The sequence below is a fragment of the Amblyomma americanum genome, chromosome 1, assembly GCF_052857255.1.
Source record: "Amblyomma americanum isolate KBUSLIRL-KWMA chromosome 1, ASM5285725v1, whole genome shotgun sequence".
Lineage (NCBI taxonomy): Eukaryota > Metazoa > Arthropoda > Arachnida > Ixodida > Ixodidae > Amblyomma > Amblyomma americanum.
Genome location: NC_135497.1, coordinates 406,563,413 through 406,580,494, shown reverse-complemented (window position 1 = coordinate 406,580,494; position 17,082 = coordinate 406,563,413). Strand labels below are relative to the sequence as shown.

Here is a 17,082-nt window from a genome sequence, read left to right as displayed (position 1 = left end):
CAAAATCTAAAATACCAAGAATTTGGTGCATCTCCTTTCGCGTGGAATGATTCTGCTGTCCCCAAATTTATTTCTTGAAATCGACTGGCAAGTGCTGTAAAAAAAAATTGTTTCATGAACCTCGGCGGCTGTGAATAGTGACGAAACATTCAAGAAACGGGCAATTTTCTCTTAAGGTTTTCTGCCTAGATACATGCCTTATGGAGCATACTTGTCCCCAACAGTTTTATGTTTTCTGGACCACTTGTTTTGTTGCACTCCTAGGACCGCAGCGCAGGTCTAGAAAACTGTTTTTTTTTTCAAATTTATGAATTTTAAATTTCTTGTATGAAATTGTCTTCTCACTTTAATATGTCAACGAACACTGAATCTCAAAAATTCAAAACAGAAATTTGAGCTTTGCAAAACAAAATGAATTACAAGAATGACTTACCCTGCAAGAACAATGAATGTTGAACTAGCCTTCTGCCATATTTTCTTAGCTTTGCAGGTTTCACGAAAAATATATATCGGAAAATAATGTTCTGCACATAAAACAGTGACATTTGATGAGAGCAGTCATAAAATTATTTTTAAATTGCTCAAAAAATGTCATGTTAATACAGCTAGAAATAAACTAAATTTTGTTGAAAGTTGCGTCCCTTCTGAAATGGAGGTGTGGGACAGACTGCCGGACATATCATGCTGACTTGAAATCCTATTGTTTACATCAAGTGCCGTATTGCTTGCTGCATTGCCTTTCTGACTGGTTCTCGCATTTACTTGTCAAGTGCGAGTGAACTTTGAAAATGGGCAAGGTGCCACCTCTTTTTGACACAGAGTGGCACATGACCAGAAAAGTTGTTTGAAGTAATGGCCATTTGGCAATCACTAAGTGCCAGCAGACTGGTTGGAAATATGCAGAAATCACTCTTGCTTGACACTTCAGCAGCCGACCATGATGCAGGAATACTTTACTGTGAGACTGTTTATTGCCATGGGTGCACTCCAGAAACTCCACGTTGTAGCACTGTGTATGTAGCCACTGTCTGCAAGTTACCACATCTGTTCTTCCATGGCCGAGATAAAGGTGACCCCCTGCCATCATTTGTATCCAAAGAGTCTCCCTATGCATCACTCCCACTATACTGGCAGTGTTTATCATGCTGTTCGTCCTTTGATACAGCCACATTAGAAGATGCATGCAATGTTAGTGGGCTTCCTCATAACAGGAACATTGAAAGGACTCAAAATGAACACTGAAGCTTGTTTGGCTGGCTGCTGTTTACTTCAGAAAGTTTTGCATAATACCTTTTCTGTGTGCTCAACTTACTGCCCTACCATTTCTGCATTTTTTTTGTCATAGCAAGGATGAGGGACGTTCTTTAGGAAGGCCATGCATATCATGCGAAACCAGGTTGTGTTTTTCTAATACTGCATGGTTATAGAGGCATGCCTCGTTAATATGGTACTTTCGTCCCCCGTCAAAACTGTCCATAACAAATTGGGAAGCAAAATAAAAAGAAGACATTTATTCAGTTATATACACTGGGATTACAGTACGCTTTTCTGCATAACAACAAGCAGTGAATTGCAAATTATAATCTTAGGAACTTGAACATTTTCCCGGTTGCAAAAGTTGTACTGCGGTGCGAAGTGCCTCACAGGCCGTGAGAGACATGATGGAAAGATTCGCACTGGGTGTCCGATTCTGTGTTTGCTGTTGTATCCACAGTGGCCCTGTAGACGACTTGCTTATTCACCAGTTGTTCATCACTTCCTGGTCTACTGCATCAGCTGCAGGCATTCCTGAAGACTCACGAGGATGATGTCATTGATGCGCACATTCATTTGCCTGTGACCTCCCTGTGAGGAATGCGGTTTCTTGGCTGCTCTGTAGCAACGATGGTAAGCCAATGTATATGTGGGCTTTGTTGGCTATGCAGAATCCTTCCAGGTTTCTGTGTGCGTTTGCACCTTTTGTACTGGAGTTATAGGTTCCCTGGTTCACCTGTCTCTTTGCATATGTTTCTCTGTTCATGTTAGCACCATTTGCATGTTCCCTAACGAAATTCCAATTCTTGTGCAGGATGTGTGCACAATGGCAGCACTGCTGAGTTGAGCCGTTCCCGAATCTGGCAGTATCGTAGAGTCTGTGCGTCAAAGCTGAGGTAAAGTGTTGAACCTAACTCCCAAAGTTTAATTTCGGTTTCATTCCTCACTGGTTGGACTAAATTAAATTGTTTTTGCTGTTTATACTTGTAAATTTAGAGCTTTGAACTGCTGTTAAGTTCAGTTCCTCTGCACTTAACCGCAGTCATATCTCAAGACCAAATACCGCTTAATTTTCACCGCAACTGTTTTTCTTATGTGCTTTTTTTCCCGAGTGGTCATCACAATGCAAGTAAACAGCTTTGTTTTCATTATTTTTTGAGTGGCTTTGTTCTCTTTGCAAGCGCAGGTTGGCGCAACAAAGGGTGACGAAGCTTCCATTCTTTCCTTTACAATGTTGAAATGCTTACGGAGGTGGTCATTTGAAAATTTATTTATTTTCACATCCTGCAGCCTCAGATGAAACTGGCTTGAGGAGCGGGAAACATATGTACCCCAGTGTGCCCTTCTGAACACCTGCCCGATGACAGCAGGGTCTAATACACTGAATATTGTGCAGTGGAATTTTTTCCTTACATATTTCTTTGTACACTTTTTTCCCAGCTACAAAGTAATGCAACAAGTGCTGTGCAGAAAAAAAAACACTGACATTATTTTGCTGCCTGATTTTCAAGCAATGCAACAGCTGAAATGCCCTGGAGACTATACCATGAAGCCTTCAGCAACACCCGCCGTGGTGGCTCAGTGGTTATGGCGCTCGGCTGCTGGCCCGAAAGACGTGGGTTCAATCCCGGCCGTGGCGGTTGAATTTCGATGGAGGCGAAATTCTAGAGGCAAGTGTACTGTGCGATGTCAGTGCACGTTAAAGAACCCTAGGTGGTCGAAATTTCCCGTGCCTTTCACTACGGCATCCCTCATAGCCTGAGTTGCTTTGGGACGTTAAGCCCCCATAACCCTTCAGCAACATTTGCCAAAACATAGTTGACATACTGTGCTTCTGCTAAGTGTGCATTCTTTGAGGACCTGATGCCAACATGGTGTGAACATGACATTGAAGAGATGTCTTCACGATAGCTGTCTTGACAAGTTTACGGTGGAATGAATTGTATGGAAGCAGTCCTTTAACAAAGGCCCTGTCTCCTCATTGCTCTTCAGAGCAACCAAACTGCCATATATATAGCCAAGAGAAAATTGGACAGTGATTCAACGATTCAATGTCAAAGTGGTTGTTTTCTGTGCCAAACGAGCTGCAATCGTTCTGCCAGATGACTAGGCCAACCATTTCTTGCACGAATAGAATGCGAAAAAAACAACAACATAACATCGGATTTTTTCAGTGCACAGGATTTATTGTACATTGGATCCCGCTGTCTAAGGTACGGTTTCTTTAACGGCAGATTGGAGTACATTTGAATGATTGTTTTCACGAGCATTGCAAAAATGTAAGTCAGAGAATGGTGGTTTCCTCAGCTTTCATTGCAGAGTATGCAGATGCCAACATATCTGACATATTGTAACGGGAAGAAGCATATCTGATAACCTGAGAAATTGTCTGAACAGAAATAATTCATAGTCTGAAAAGAGAAGTGCCGACATTTTACTGCAGAAACCTGCCGTCATGATGGTGATTCTTATTCATTCACAGTTGGGATTCGAACCCACACAGGCAGAACCCAATGGATTAGGTATCCATCGCCTTAAGCACTCGACATGGTGACTCTTATTCATTCACAGTGCCAGCACTCTTTACTTCATAAGTCTGTGCAAGAGTGCGAACAGTAAATGGCAAGCAGCAGCAGCAGTGCATCATCCTTTCCCCTGTATTCATTGTCTGTGTACTTAACCAAAAATAAAAATTGCAATTACTGACGCTGCAAGACCAAGCCCCTTCTCATCAAACAAGCCATTTCCTACAGTGTACTTCGCACCAAGGCACTGCGAGTTTTCTGTTCGAAACATAAGTTAAGAAGCTGCACAACAGAGTCCACACAACTTTCTGCACAGTGCGGATGTCAGACGAGTGATGTATTCCTTCCAGTCCTCATACGTTGGCAGTCAAACCACACCTTCGGTCACATGCAGCGTCACACTGATGTGGATGTTAGTTTTCTGTACAGTATGGTACACTGTTAAAGGGAACATGCGGTCGCGTGAAGTTGACTTTCCGCGAGGCGCTGCTGAGGAAAGCCGGAAAGAATGCCGAGCTGATTATGGTCCGGAGTTTTTTTCGGCATTCTGTCCCCATGCATAGATCTCATTTTTCACACCCGCAACACATCGATTACCTCTTCTTGCTGCTGAATTGGCTTTTTCCACTCTGTGGTCGCGTTTCGTGCGAAATAAGCAACATTTTTTGCGGACTAGATTATCCATGTGTGAGTGACTTGGTTCATGTGCCACTTAACGCGTACAGTACACGTTGATAAACAGTAATAAACATGCTGTTCTTATTGACAGATTCATGCACTAACACTGCGCCTTGGTTTAATCGGCACCTACATCGTTGAAACAATAACAAAAAACGCCTTTACAGACAGGCTAACTGCTGGAAACGCTACAAAGGCTGGAAATGCTACAAAGCATGTGATAAGGATTATCAGTTGATGTATAAAAAATGGTGTCATTGCATGGCATCAATTTTTTGGGAAGGAAGCATTCAAGTATTTTTTATTTATTTACACATACTGCTGTCTAGTCTCTTAGAGGCATAACAGGGGTGGGCTACACAGCATTTCATTACAACAATGTCAATAACATAGTTAGGCAGTTCTTTTTGAAATTGATTATTTAGCAATGCACGCAGATCACCGTCCAAGTTATTCAGTAATTTAACATTCTGTGGACCTTGATATGCCGGCCTGTTGACATTGCATATCTGCAAGCCTGAGCCATTTTTGCAAGCCACCCAAGACAAACACACTAGGTAAAAAATTGTGAAGCGTAGTAGTGATGTGATTGTTAAAGAGTGCAGGAAGACGGAACACATGAAAGGAAGACATGCAACACAACCACTGAAGCAAATAGATCATTACAAACTCGCCCAAACAGAAGCTTTAATTTAGTGGTGATATGTTCACTTTTTCAAGGACTGGTGAGCGGTTTCAGCAGCTTTACATCGTACCAGTCTTTTTAGTTTTCATTTACCCACTGCAGTATGTTTTTTCACATTCACACTGCTCTGATATAATAACTACCAGCCCTTCTGACATGTATGATCCTGACAAAACAACGAAATTTGGGTGCGCAGAAAAACCCATATACATGCGCCATAACCCATAGCAACATTTCCAAGGCAATCATGAGGGAACATGCACGCTCCATTCACTGGCATAATGCCAGGCAACTGGTACACAAGGCACCAGCACACCAATGAAGTTTTTCCTACACAGCCACATTCTGCTAACTTTTGAGGCTGACAAAACAGAAGATAGCAGTGCAGCACAAGGTCATGACTATGACTCAAGATTTCTGGATGATAGGATTTAACAAAAGTGGCCATGGAAAACTCTGTCAAACATGCACATAGCTAACATACAACAGAGGAGAACCGTACATTGGTGAGTTGTTGGTATACCATGGCAACAGCAGCACCACAAGACAATGGCACAGGATCAGTACAGCCCCCCAGTTCTTCTGTCAATATTTTTTGGTGCTTCTTCTACCACGGATTGAATATTCTATATTCAGTACTTCTCATGAAAACTTGGTATCTTGCAAATACTTTAAAAAAATCTATATTTAGAATGAACTTAAACACTTCTACCCATTCTTGAATTACTCTTAACATGCTTCGTTTTTTTTTTCTGGGAAGAGGGGGGGGGGGTTGAGGCGAGATGCTAGCAGAAAACTTCAAACATGTTTGCTATGTCCTTTTGCATACATTCCTCCCAGATATTTTTGGGGACACTGTGTTATCTGGTCTTATAAGTAAACAGGTTTTTTGTAATGCTCCTTTTATTATTCTCAATTTGCTGTTACCTATTGTTACAACCCTCCTAGGGACACGTTGTTTGACCCCTGGTTTACCTTACGAAAAAGAAAAAAAGATGTATCGGGGAAACTACCCGTGGAATCTCCCACGCACGCTCCCCTTGTGTCGGACCGTGAGACGCGACCGACGATGGACAAGATGACGAAAGGAAGCGGGCAGAAGCGCATTCCCGAGGACGAAATAGCAGCGGACCTCCGTATCCTCCTCGCCCATTCCCGCAGGGCTCAGCGTGCTATGTGCGGCGACTCTTCCAATCTGTGAATCGTGTGGTGAAAGCGGCGGAGCCTCAGTGTATTTAACGAGTGTCCCGAGTACGAACGATCGCTCTGGGCCCTGACGACAAGGCTCATCCAGTTGCTCGACGCTATGAACTTTTAATTCTTGACTGTTTGCTCTTTCTCTTTCCTTTTAAATTATGTAATCAAGTTTCATGAAAAGTGCCAGTAAACCCGTTTGTTTTTCGTTTTCCCAAGCTTGAAGTTCCATATTTCTTCAACCCGAAGGCGCGGACACGTTACCCAACGGAGCCCGGGTTCGAGTGAACCCCTGCGCCACGACACTATGAATGATTTACTTTTCACTGTTCAGACATTTTTACAGTTGAACATAGTCTCAGCAGATACTTTCTTGTTACACAGTACTCAGTACCATAAGTAACTGTTTTCATGAAAAGTATTTTCAAAAAATCTGTTTTGCGCTCATGTGCCCAAACTTGGGCCTACAGCTGACAGATCTGAGAAAAACGCAAGACATAACGGCCGCTCAATGTTATCTCACAATATCAGCATACGGTCATGCCAAGTTCAGCAATACATAGTACCACAACTTGTTTGGCAGACTTCGCTACAAATGTATTAGGCTGTCTTGCCATGCTGTTGCCAAATACAAGGCATGTTAACCAGTTGTAGCATTTGTCATTATGAGCAGGCAGTGGTAGTGAAAAACACTTACAGTAAAAAAAAAAGAGAGAGAAGAGGCTATCAAATACAGATGCTTTGATGAAGCATGTTGATGACCTCTGTTAACACTAGTTATGTCAATCTGAACTGATAGCCGCGTTCACACTCATTTGAGGTGCTGAATCGAGCTGGAGTGGTCAGAAACGTGCTTATGGAGTGTCTTTACACGGTTATAAAGGCATCAACTGTACAGCAATTGTAAACACCGTCATTTTGTCTCAGGAGGGCTAATATTTTAGTGTGAAAGTGCTACTTCACGAAGTCTAACTGGCTCACAGAGTTAGTGTGAAGCTTGACCTTGAGGATGACCTTGGCAAACATAATAAAATAAATATTGCCGCAACTGGGATTCGAACCCGCGGCGGCGCGAGCAGATCAATTTCGCTGGCCTGTGCACGAGAGCACTATGCTGCTGCCGCAGACGACCTCGGCTCCCGTTAAACTGAAACACACGCTCGCGCTGTGCATTGCATGTCGTCGTCTTCCATCAACTAAAACTACTCTAGAACTAATCACGTCGCCAGAAGTGCCGACGACCTAGCAAAGCAAAACCGTGAGACAACCAGGCTAAACACGTGCTTTCACACATACACTCGGTTTAACTACGTCAAAACCCTACCACTCCTCCTCCTCCTCCTCCTCCTCCTCCTCCCCCCCCCCTTGTGCGGTACCCGTTTACTATACAGGGTCACAGTGGCTGAGCTCGCGCACTGCGCTCAGTATTTCTAAGAAGATTAACTGTGTGAACTCGCTTAATTGAACAGGTCAGGCCTGAAGTGATCAATTTCGAATCACGTCCCACGGAGGTACTATCGGCAGGCAACATTTACGAGGTGGGAGTGTACGGGGAAGAAGAAGATTGGTTTTTGGGGAAAAGAAATGGCGCAGTATCTGTCTCGAATCTTGGCGGACAACTGAACCGTGCCGTAAGGGAAGGGGTAAAGGAGGGACTGAGAGAAGAAAGGAAGAAAGATGTGCCGTAATGTACGGCTCCGGAATAATTTCGACCACCTAGGGATGTATAACGTGCGCACTCACATCGCACAGCACACGGGCGTCTTTGCGTTTGGCCTCCATCGATAACGCGGCCGCCGCAGTCGGATTCAAACCCGGGAACTCCGGCACAGTAGCCAAGCGCCACCTAAGCCAATCGCTCGAAGTGTCTGAACGAGGGGACTTGCATTCGCCAGACGCTGGTAGCATTTTTAAAGCACTAGGTCGCGAGGAAGCCCCACAATAACTTTTCTTCCCCGAGAACACGCACCCCAATAACTTTTGCTGCTGGTGGTACATACAGTGTTGTGCGTTTTTATCGCTGAAACTCAAAAATTTCCCCGCCTCAACAGCTGGCTCGTTTGCGGTGAAACTGCACACAGAGCTTGCGTATTATGGTAACTTTTGTATCGTAGCAAGTTTGACAATGGTACTTACTTAGTTCAGGCGCACATGATGCGAAAACGTAAGCGTCTACGAGAGATCGGCGAGCCAAAACCCGCAGACTACGGTTTTTCGCTGAAAACCGGCAGTGGCGCCATCTGTTTTCGGCAGCGGAAAGCGTCACGACTAGGCTTTCTGCTGCCGAAAACCGATGGCGCCACTGCTGGTTCTCAGCGAAAAAGCCTCGTTTGCGGGTTTTGACTCTTTTTTTTTTCGCTGAGAACCGGCCGTGGCGCCATCCGTTTTCGGCAGCGGAAAGCCTAGTCGTGACGCTTTCCGCTGCCGAAAACAGATGGCGCCACTGCGTCGTTTGCGGGTTTTGACTCCGGAGTTCCCGGGTTCGAACCCGACCGCGGCGGCTGCGTTTTTATGGAGGAAAAACGCTAAGGCGCCCGTGTGCTGTGCGATGCCAGTGCACGTTAAAGATCTCCAGGTGGTCGAAATTATTCCGGAGCCCTCCACTACGGCACGTATTCTTCCTTTCTTCTTTCACTCCCTCCTTTATCCGTTCGCCTTAGTGGAGGGCTCGGATTAATTTCAAGCATGTAAAGAAGACTGAAGAGACATACACTTAATGCAATGTGACCATGCTGCCTCGAGAACGTTTGCATAGGCTGTCAGAAGCAAAAGGCCAAGGGCTATCCCGAACTATTTCCTGCGTAGTGTCTCATGGTGTCAGAAGCTTCAAACCATTTAGGTAAAGAGAGCTAACCGATCAACAGCTCAGAGCGAGACTAACACCGTTCTTGCTTCAGGTTGTTGATCAATTTGACCTCACCATGACATCTGCTAGGCATCCTGGTTAGCTTAAATGTAGAGTGACTGCCCAGGCAAGCGGTGGTCTCTGGTTTTATCCCCAGACTAAGACAAATTTTCCTTCAGCTGCAAAGCTTCTGAGAAAGCTGTCTAGCTTTGCTCTGCAACCGTATAACTGTGATCAAGTAGAAACTCATGAGTAATTACAGCCTAATTTAAATGCATTTCACTTCTAGTGTTTCCCTTAAACACTTTGGACTACATTTTGAATGTGCATTCCAAGAGCATCTTCCATTCCCCAATATTATCCTTGCCCTAAAACAGCAATCTGAAACTCAAAACAAAACAAGAGGCTCCGTGCTGACACTGTCAACAAAAATTTTCTATTCAGTATTTAAGAATATATGCATCCTATTGTAACGATATTTTTGATACAGCATTGTGTACACAGACTTGGGACAAAAATCAATCGCACTCTCACTTTACAGTTCCATTCAGTGCCTCTCACGATGAACCTTCATGTTTACTCTTTGGTTATAAGAGGGTTTTTGCTGCAGTGCTGCGTGCATTACCTACCCCTTTCCAATTTCCTATTCTTCTTTTGCCAAGGCTGTGGAGTCTGATCGCACCTGTTTCAGTTAATAGGTATATTTAGCAGGCTAGTAACTGCAGTCCACAGAGTGTTTGAAGTAACTTTCCTTGCAATGGAATAAAATGTAGCAGGAAGCTTTTTAGACAACTGGATTCTTATGCTGCAAACCTGTTGGACCTAACATGTGCTTTCTGGCAGTTTCTCAAGGTCATCTTTCTGCATTTTTGGAGTACACTGAAACTTAGGATTAGAGACAATGTTAGATAATGCTTTGTGCAACATACATGGAAGCAACTTCACATTTTTTTGCCGTGGCTGCAATCCTAGCAGGATGACCTAGAGCATGAACTAGCACATGCTGACGTTTGAGTTTAGGTTCCCTGTTGGGCTTTCTAGAAACTATATGCTTGCTGCATGAAGTCGAGGGTTGGACGGAAACCTGTCTGGTCGGGGCTGTACGCAAAATTAAATGAACTCCTAAATGATGTTTCAGCTCCCACACGGGAGCCTTGTTCACAAACAGGTGCAGACGTGTAAGGCTGGCTATTTAAGCTTGAAAATGTGCCCTAGGCAGCGGGCGTATGCACTAGGAAGTGCCCCGTCAGTGAGATTAAGAGTGTGTTTGGTTGTCTGAATCATTAAGGATTCTAGATATAGACAGCTCTGGAGATTCTTTTCTGCTTTCAAAATGCACGCGTTGCTCAATCTATATGATGCTGCTTGCTTTCAGAATTTTCGACGAGTGCATTTGACGAAGCTTTCTTGTTTGCAACATCATTCTGGTGTTGTTTCAACCTTTCAACGAAGTTTACACTTTCACCCACATGCACATGGTTTTACAGTCTCTGCACGGTATACTGTACACTACTCACGGAAATTTTTTTTTTGGTGCGGACAACAGCTCTATACCTGGCTTGAAAAGTGATGATATTCTAGAGTTTCGTTTTTATTCATTGTTCTCAGCAATCACTGTCTGCAACTCTCTACTAACAATCATCACATCCTCTAGTACAGAAGCATCATTTCATAAAAGGTTGAAAAAGTGTATACTTTTTAATAACCTTCATTTGCCATGCCAATGAAACCTGTATTTATTGTGTATGGCTTTTATTGCTTGAGTGCTTTTGTATAGTATTGTGTTCTCTTTTTGCCATGTTCTTTAATGAGTTTGTAAAATTGAGCATGCTTAATCTAATTTTTTGTTGTGATTGTTAATTCCTGCTGCACCTGTTTTCCGATATGTAGTTTCTATCTGCCATATGTTTAATATGTGTCATATATACAATTAATAACAGGAGGTCCCCCTGACAGTTTCTACTCAAGGCCTCCTCCTCTACTAATTTATTTACCTCATGCCTGCACTAGTTTTTGAATAAACAATAATGTATGTCAAACAAAACTTTGCAGTGGTTATTCGTCATCTGCATGCCGCCTTGCTCACATATTGTTAGATTCACACCGCCTGCTAAGCTAGATCGCATGCTGAAGGTCAGATTTTGAGTTAACGGGATTGGTATATTATTCCAAGCTGTTAATTAGGCCAAGGTATTTGGTCCTGATGATATTCCTCCAGTGTAATTCACAAATTGTGTATGATTCACCTACTTTGCTAAAAGCTTTGCAAACTGTTCACATCACCTTTACAAGAAAGTGTTGTAACCACTTCGATAGGTACAGAGTTAATCTTATTACTTTGAGAACAAGCAAGAAATTTATTTTTAGGAGTGCTTTTTATCTCAGGCCTTGGATTAAGCATGTGAATTACATTTGGAACGAGGCAGCCATCAGCTCCGGGTTTATTACAGTAGAGATTCAGTCATTTTCAAAGTGATTTCAGAATACAGCTGATAGTCAAGTCTGACCTATACTTGAGTATGGATGTGTTTGTTGGGACTTGCATACATGGCCACTTATAAGTAAATTGAAAAAATTCACAACAGTGCTACTTGATTTCCACCGGGAAATTAATGACAGCAACTCAGAATGACAGAGCAAATGCAAACTGAAATAGAAACAGCAGCACAACGGCCACGGGAAAAATCTTTGATTAAAATCTTTCTACAACATTTACTTGCTAAAACTGCTGTAAACTGTGAGAAATATACTCAACCAACAACTAATTACATATTCAAAAATTTCAAGGTAAAAGAGCTTTCCTTAAAGGGTGATGTTTTCCATTCTTCTGTTTTTTACCTATCCTAGAGTAGAACAGCTTAGTGTCAAGTACTGTTCATAAATAATCCAATGGTACTTTCTTCCATGATTTCAATGAGTAGACTGTTTTCTTTTTCAACATTTTTAACTCCTTGGATGCTATAGGGTGGTGCAAGTAACTCTTAAAAAAATATATGAATGTTCAAAGAAGTAGCCATCTTTTTTTTATTCTGAGGACACTAGAGAAGCTCCAAGCCATCAAAGGGGGGCTCACTACACAACATCAAAAGAGTCATTATGCATTGGATAAAAGGAGCAAGCACATAAACCACGCATGGAAAGCAGGTCTCTACGTGAGAGAAGCTTGCACTATCAGAAGCAATGTCACTTATGTTTAGGACCTACCAGATCATAGATTGCAGAAGATATGTGGATGCCACATCGAGTTCAGATTAGACACAGAGCAGTAGATGCAATATTAATAATGACTACTGTTTGCACAGTTTATTTAGGGGAGGTTGTGCTTAGTGGGATTTTTCCCTTCCCGTGCCCAATGTTAAGATAAGACAAGTATATGCCATCATGAAACTGTTTCCAACAATGTCTAAATTAAGGAAATGATCTTACAGCCCAATACACTGTTCTAGGTTACCGGACACAATTGACACAAGCTCCTTTATTTCAGTTTCGCCTAATCAATCATGCGACAACGTCACTCGTAACCGCGCGCAGCTTTCATGAGAGCTGTGAGATAGATATGAACGTTTGACGATTCAGCAATTTGAAAAAAATGTGCCACAACCCAAGACGAAGAATGGGCAAAATGAGTATGGACCGTAGTGACAATTTTTACAGTAAACCACGAAAATATACCCTGAAAACCTACACCATAACAAAAACCACTCCGGCAGGAAAATTACAGCAGCCCCGCTAAGAGAAAAGACTCAACAAAGCGACGGTTACGCAGAAAAATCACCGACAATGAAACATAAGTGCCAGAAGGAATGTTGGCTTTCTTATTGTGAAAGGCCTGGAATTTTACACACTGCCTGTGACACTCACCTATTCGCACAAATGCAGGCCAGGCTAGCGTTACTACAATAATATCCTATAGTGCCTAGAATATCCTATCTATAGTATATTCTAGGCACTATAACAATAACTTGCATTTGTCGGGAACGGACGTGGGCAACACTGCACTTGGCTGTAGCGTCTGTTTTGGCAACATTGCACTTGTCGGGAACGGGCATGGGCAACATTGGGCTTGTCTGCAACGGCTAGCAAACGGAAATACGCCTCCGGTCTACGCTCCCCCTACACGCGTGCCTCCCCCCCCCCCCCCCCGTACCCCCGCAAGCAGTGGCAAAGGCGCAGGGGGAACTGGCTTTTTGACCACTGTGACAGCCGAAGACACCTGGCTTTGTTAAGCGCGCCAAGAAAGCATGCGAGGCGCACACAACGAGCACGTGGCGCCGCTTGGTCTTCAGCCAGCATTCCCACTGCGGCGAGTTCCGCGATGGGCTTTTTTCTTCTTTTTTTTGCATTTCGATGGCACCGAAGCGGCGCGGTTCTCCGCCGTCTGACATTCCTGCGACGAGCCAGTGGGTCAGTGGTCCCGCCAATTAGCAAAAAAAAAAACGCTTCATCCTTTGAGAGGCGACGTGCGGGTGCGGCAGAGAAAGGGAAAGCATCAAGCGCTAAGGCCGAGAACTCCTCTCGGGGAGAGGGTTTTCAAAATGTTTTCTGTATATGTTTCTTTTTCTTTATATCCAAGCCCGGGCTCGAAGTTGGGTCCAACCTTCAGGGGCTGTGGCTACCTCCATTGGTTATCGAAGCTTAGGGCGGGCCTCGATATATGTTTTCAGGAGGACACAGGGGCGCAACAAAAACACACGGACATAGAAGTAGACTGGGACGAGCGCTTACTATCAACAGGCTTTATTTGACGTAGACCGTTAATATACTTTCGCCAACCCAAGCGCCACTGTGCGAATCACAAGCACGTGGGTAACAGAAAACACCAAAAGAAATCGAAAGGTAGGCGATTACAGAAATCTATCTAAGAAAACCGTTTTAGATCGGCGAAGCATAACAGACGAATCACTGATGCAGTTATCTCCTTTTTTTCTGATGTAATAGGCTTCCACCAGTTCCCGTTCAATCTGATCGCGGCTTCTCAACAATACTCTACAGTCCGATAATCGGGGAAAACAGGCGACCTTAGTCTTCTTGGTGCATTCTTGGCAATGGTCCGGGAGATGGGAGCCTGTCTTCTTTAAAGAATTTTCGTGCTCCAGAAGGCGCTGGTTGAGGCAGCGTCCAGTTTGCCCAACGTAAACCTTCCCGCAAGTGAGCGGGAACTCATACACAACTCCTTTTTTGCAGGTTACGTGGGGCTTACGGTGTTTTACGCCACACTCTTGCCGTTTTTCTTTTCTTCTTATGCGTGCGCACAGACCGGACAACTTTCTCGGAGCAGAAAAAACAACTTCTACTCCGTACTTCTTGGCCACCTTCTTGATGTTGTGGGAAGTTCTGTGTACGTATGGTACCACCTCCGGCCTTGAACACTTCGTTGGGTCTTTCGCGTTGCTCTGCTTGCTGCCCTTCAATTTTTTGACCAAGGACTGCGTCACAGCAAGAATGAGGGAATCAGGGAAGCCTGCCTTTTCCAGCCTTGAGACCTGTGACAAGAAGCCAGCGTACACAGCGTGGTGACAGGACTTCGTTAGTGCCGATGAAAGACACTGTAAAGCGATAGCCCTTTTGACCGTCTTAGAATGATTAGAATGAAACGGTAGCAAATCTTTCTTTGCGCGCGGACAATATCGCCAGCAAACATGTGAAGGGTTAAATGTTAAGGTGATATCTAAAAACTGCAGTTGGTTATCACTGCTTGGCTTTTCATGGGTAAAGGTGAGTCCCGTGCCTTTCCTACCAAACGTATCTAAAACTTCAGCTACGGCCTCGTCAAAACTGAAATCACTTTCCTTCAACAGAACCAGGTAGTCATCTACATATCTGAAGACATGAGCTATACGGTCTGAGTCAAAAGTTTCACTCAAAGAGCGGTCAACGTGCGATAAAAAAATAGTAGAAAGAACCGGGGCCACGCAAGAGCCTATGCAAATACCTTGCTTTTGAAGAAAAGTACGATCATTAAATTCAATAAAAGTGGCATTCAGGTAAAGCTCTAGTAATGACATGAAGTTGTCCACGTTCAAACCAGTGGCATTTTGAGACGCGGTGATACCATTTCTATCTATACAATCACGCACCGCGGTGAACAGGGGCTGGTGTGGAATAGAATAGAAAAGATCCTTAACATCGATTGAGAAACCGGTCTTAATATTCCTCGCAGACTGAACAAAGGCTATCACTTCATCAGAGTTCTTAGTGGCATAAGGGTCCGCATCTTGCAGTGTCCTGAGGTGCTTGAGCAGGAACAGGCTGACTTCCTTTTGCCATGTGCCCTTTTCGCTAACTATGGTCCGAAAAGGAATGCCGCTCTTGTGGGTTTTTGCGGTGAAAAAAACCGATAAACAATTCCCTTCAGCCTTCCCAAAGGCGCCGGCTAGTCTGTGCAGTTGAAGTTCCTCGCAGAGTGACATGGCACTTTTCTTCACTGAAGATCTTTTCACTTCCACTGTCTTAAAAGACTTGGTGATAGCTTCAACTGCCTTTTCGTTGAAAAGGCCTGACGGAATAATGACGAAACCGCTTTCTTGGTCTGCCTCCATAAGCTCGAGGGAATTGGCTTTGAAAAAAGCAACAACCCTTGCGGTGGGATCGGATCGGTGGTTTGGAGTACTCCTATTACTGACTGACCTTGTGATGGTGTCGATGCCGTCCAGGAGGCATTTTTCCTGGTTTTCTTGCTCCGTTCTGTTGGCAAGTCGTCGGTTCAGGGACAGCCATTCGTGAGGCTTGAGAATGGCTGGGACACTGAATTTCGGCCCCTCCTTTAGGACGGACGCAAACTCTTCCGGTACTTCGGCTCCTCTCAAGACTAGCACATCTTGGCGTTCCGGTGCCTTCATCTTGACTTTCCTCAATTCTTCCAGGCGTCTTATCGCTTGGTTGATGGAGCACTTCCACCAAACTTCCGTTGTCTGGACTGCGAGCTTCATGAAGTGGCGGTGTCTGATGCCCGCGAGCCACTCCTGGTTTTGGGCATAGCATGCCGCACGTAGAAGGTCTTGAAGTAACCTCACTTGGTTCCATAGTTCGGACCGGAGGATCTTGCATACTCTTTTGGCATGACCGAAGGACGGTTTGAAAAGACCGAACAGGCCAGTGACCTCACTTGGAATGAGGCCTTTTCGCTAGTAGAACCCAAGTGGCTCGGCAGGTCGTGGTCACAATGCTTGCGATGAGCAGGGGAGCATGGGTAGGTGAAGGCTGAACACAAAGCAAAGAGCCCGATGCAGAAGAAATATAACTCAGAAGTACTTGTATTTGGGCGTGTTGGTTCATATCTTTTCAGGAGGACACAGGGGCGCAACAAAAACACGCGGACATAGAAGTAGACAGGGACGAGCGCTTACTATCAACAGGCTTTATTTGACGTAGACCGTTAATATACTTTCGCCTACCCAAGCGCCACTGTGCGAATCACAAGCACGTGGGTAACAGAAAACACCAAAAGAAATCGAAAGGTAGGCGATTACAGAAATCTATCTAAGAAAACCGTTTCAGATCGGCCCTGAATCGACGACTTGCCAACAGAACGGAGCAAGAAAACCAGGAAAGGTGCCTCCTGGACGGCATCGACACCATCACAAGGTCAGTCAGTAATAGGAGTACTCCAAACCACCGATCCGATCCCACCGCAAGGGTTGTTGCTTTTTTCAAAGCCAATTCGCTCGAGCTTATGGAGGCAGACAAAGAAAGCGGTTTCGTCATTATTCCGCCAGGCCTTTTCAACGAAAAGGCAGTTGAAGCAGTCGCCAAGTCTTTTAAGACAGTGGAAATGAAAAGATCTTCAGTGAAGAAAAGTGCCATGTCACTCTGCGAGGAACTTCAACTGCGCAGACTAGCCGGCGCCATTGGGAAGGCTGAAGGGAATTGTTTATCGGTTTTTTTCACCGCAGAAACCCACA

At 44.3% G+C, this 17,082-nt stretch overlaps 1 long non-coding RNA gene across 1 annotated transcript; it reads left to right on the top strand.

The window, feature by feature from the left end:
* Positions 1 to 1,725: 1,725 nt before the first annotated feature.
* Positions 1,726 to 6,554, top strand: LOC144102614 (uncharacterized). Its single transcript, XR_013308223.1, has 2 exons — positions 1,726 to 1,887; positions 6,091 to 6,554. It is a non-coding gene; the product is annotated as an uncharacterized LOC144102614 (long non-coding RNA).
* Positions 6,555 to 17,082: the final 10,528 nt, after the last annotated feature.